The sequence below is a fragment of the Dipteris shenzhenensis genome, chromosome 12, assembly GCF_047967505.1.
Source record: "Dipteris shenzhenensis isolate YYH24624 ecotype China chromosome 12, Dip_SZ_1.0, whole genome shotgun sequence".
Taxonomy (NCBI): domain Eukaryota; kingdom Viridiplantae; phylum Streptophyta; class Polypodiopsida; order Gleicheniales; family Dipteridaceae; genus Dipteris; species Dipteris shenzhenensis.
In genome coordinates this window covers 49,299,877-49,303,491 of record NC_141607.1, presented here as the reverse complement: position 1 = coordinate 49,303,491, position 3,615 = coordinate 49,299,877, and the positions used below count along the sequence as shown (strand labels likewise).

The window sequence follows — 3,615 nt, the reverse complement described above, 5'->3', positions numbered from 1 at the left end:
ATATTTTTATTTTCTTGTGGAGTTATAGGAAAAGGTTTAAAGCTTAAAAACCCATTCTTAATCAGTTGAACGCATAGTGGGTTTTTACATAGCAAACTACTTGGGGGCTCAATTCATGTACAACATTGCATGGGGATTTATACATGTAATTATAAGGACCACTAGTATTCCAATCTCATCAAATTTTGATTCCTCGATATCTACTTCTATAGCACCTTTATGCATATCATGATAGTCCTTTGGTAGGTTTCTTGGATTTCAAAAGACATTGGAAAGAATCTACATAAGATATTACACTCTTTTAGAATTCGTCAAGACATGTCTCATGTACCAATTCTAAAAAACATAGTAGCATCATCTCCTTTTGAACTAATGTCATATGTCCTTTTTTGTACTAATAGAACTAGCATGAAGCAACGGCCCTACCTAATATTGCCCAGACATTTTTTGTCCACAAATTACACTTTACATTGATCTTCGCTTCTATACAACTAAGGCAAACAACTTACAAGTGAAGTTCTTGGCCTCAAAGAACGTATTAGGATTTCTACCTCCCATATGCTATGCATGTTCATAATATTTTGGCGAGAGCCTCTCTCCCTCCAAAGTTGGGATCTTGTTTTCCCACGAGAGGTTGGCAAGCAATGAAGAATCTAAAGAATCAAGATGTACTTTCATGGTTAACTCCAATTTCAACATTGACAATAAGGTAAACTCAAGTTTATCTTCTTTCAAAACACTCTTATGCAAATGAGTCAAGCATAGAGAATATCAATGTATGTGTCCCTGTGTATGCATGCCTGCGTCCGAGCGTGGCGCGCGCCTGTTTTTTTGTGTGTGTGTGTGTATGTGTGTGTGTGTGTGTGTGTGAGAGAGAGAGAGAGAGAGAGAAACGCACAAGCTTTTGCGAATACAATGGACATTTTCAGCAAATCAGCAGCCAAACAATGCTGCAATAGTAGCTGTATATGAGCCATATTTATAAGTGTATCTGTGAGTAAACTTTTTCGAAGTCATGTAAGTATAGCTGTTTCGAACATGCACAACGGAGATGCGAAAGAGTGCCTAACTAAGGGAGCTGCAATCGATGGGAGGCTGTTAGCATTGTAACGGAAGCTTGTCGACACAGAGCTTGCCAGTCATTTGAACCGCGTATGAGTCGAGGTGCTCTTACGTTTGCAGATGAGCTCTTCAATTTGTACAGGACCGCAGTCTGTTTAATAAGATGAATCTGCTGCTACATGTGCTTTGTGCAATGCAATGTATTAACCGGCCTAAATGTAATGGAACCGAATTCGTGAGTCGTTTTCACCTGGTTTCTCCCAATCTGCTAAATCCGTCAGCTCTGTTGCTCCTTGAAATGTGCGTCGTCCCTACAGACTAATCAGTTGAAGAAGAGGGTTTCACCAGAATGCTGGGCTTTTAAACGCAGAGTAGGCTCTGATCTTGCGCTCGCTGTTGGTTCATCCAGATCAGAAGAGTCTAGAGCTTTTCCGTACAGCTCGTAGTCGAAATCAGATGAACTCCTGGTGGACGGAGACGGGGTGTCTGCCATTGGTCCTTCCTTCTTGCTGGAAGCAACACTAGAGAGAAGCGCCTCGTACTGCATTTGCGCGTACACAGTATGTGCTTGAGACACAGCTAATTGCGTTTGCAGCTGCACAAACTGGTGTTGAAGATTAGCGATAGCACCCACACAGCCATAGATGGGATCCTTGATCCTTGCGTTTGCTTCATATACCATACTACTCACAGCATCTCCTCTTTGGTCGATCGGGAGTTCCTGCAAAGCCCCGATGATCATTCGCTATGAGTGACACAACGTGAGGCTATGGTGACTCTCACGAGTAAACTTTTCGTTAAAGGTGTGGATACTGCGAGACACTGCCCGCCAAAAGGAAGGAGACGGTTGCATCTCCTGGCTTGAAACTATGTAGAGTTACCTGAAGCATCTTGTTTACATTGCTGGCGCCGAACACTCTATGAACACTTGCGAACTTGAGCGGTTCCTCTGCGGGAAAGTAAGGAGCAAATGTGCAATTCTCCGCACAACGCCGGCGGAGCAATTTGCAGGCAGCGCAAGGTGATACGGCCGAAGATTTGAGGAGCGCATCCATCATGAGAGTCGAAGATGACAAACAACATAAACTAGGTAGCTCCTTCTACCGTTAACAGATCATGGGCAAGCAAAGATATGAAGCTACAGGCTCTTGTCTTTATGGATAGATCGTTCGGGCCTTGAGAACACAAAGCTAATCACTGTTTTTATAGAAGGAAGTTATTACAAAGTATGATCGCTGGACAGCGCGCCTTGGGGCGGGTAGGTCGTGAGGCAGAACTCATATTAGTTGAAACTTCTCATATTAATGAGGGCTTTCACAGGTTTAGAAAGTTTTTGCCGAATAACTTGCGTTGAGTTTGAACAAGAAATGAAGTCCAATTTTTTTTAAAGTTACTTTTACAAATTCGACCACATAACCTTTAAAGGAGTTTTTATCTCGTTTCTTTGGGGAAGAGAAATTTTTGAATTTTAGATTTAGAATTCAAGGTTTCCAATATAATATATCTTTAACCTATTAACAAGGGACATGAGAAAAAAAAGAGAGGACACGCAATAGCTTGGAGGAGAAGAGCTTGCTAGAACAAGCTCTTGGATGGAGGCTTGGAAAGGGGAGGAGGTGGAAAGACAAGAGGTAGGCCTTAAATGGGGAGGAGGTGGAAAGAAATGAGGCAGCTTTGGGAGAAAGAAGGAGACACAAGGTCAATGGAATGGAGAAGATGGAAGTTCACCTTTGGGAGGAAGGAGGAGATGGAAGGCCAATGGAATGAAAAGAGGAGATAGAAGGTCCCAAAGCTATCCAGGTTAAGATTTAGCCCAAATTTCAAAAGCCAATCCAAGTATGCAAGGTGAATTGATTAGCAATTTAGAATGCATGTGCCAAAAGGAGCTTCTCTCTCTCTCTCTCTCTATCTATATATATATATATATACGTGTGTGTGTTGTGTGTGTGTGTGTTTTTTGGGGGGGGGACACTTGCTATGTGGAGATGTATATATGTGTGTATATGCACATATATATACATTTGTATATCATATATGTGCACACATGCTCACGTGTATGTATGCTATGAGAGAGCTCCCTAATAAGTTGAATTATAGTATAGTGCAAAGACAACAAATTCAAAAGGATACAATAGATCTACATAGAGCTTCCCTAGTAAATTTATTGAGTAAATTTAGCTATATAAAACTTGAAATTTTGTTAGCATTGCCCCTGAAAGGGGTAGGCTATAGCAACAATTCAGTTGCCCCTTTTAATTCGAACTACTGGCCACGAGACAACCATGGCAACTTGAGTCCTCTAGAATTTGCATGGCAGCCATGCACTTTCTGTCCTTGCCTCTTCTATGAACAATTTGTATTTTTTTCCTGCTTCAACGAGGTCTGAACACGTAAACACAACTTCCATGCTCTCAAAATTTTGTGACTCTATTGTATTCTCGTGATCCTGCCTTAAATAGCATAGTCGACAAGATCTTGCCTTCACTCTCATCCCCCCCCTACGTTTGCTCTCCGGACCCCTTTATCAACTTCATTGCCATTTATAATGCCTTT

The 3,615-nt window shown here is 41.6% G+C and overlaps 1 pseudogene; it reads right to left on the bottom strand.

The window, feature by feature from the left end:
* Nucleotides 1-1,384: 1,384 nt before the first annotated feature.
* Nucleotides 1,385-2,120, bottom strand: LOC147896337 (LOB domain-containing protein 4 pseudogene; annotated as a pseudogene).
* Nucleotides 2,121-3,615: the final 1,495 nt, after the last annotated feature.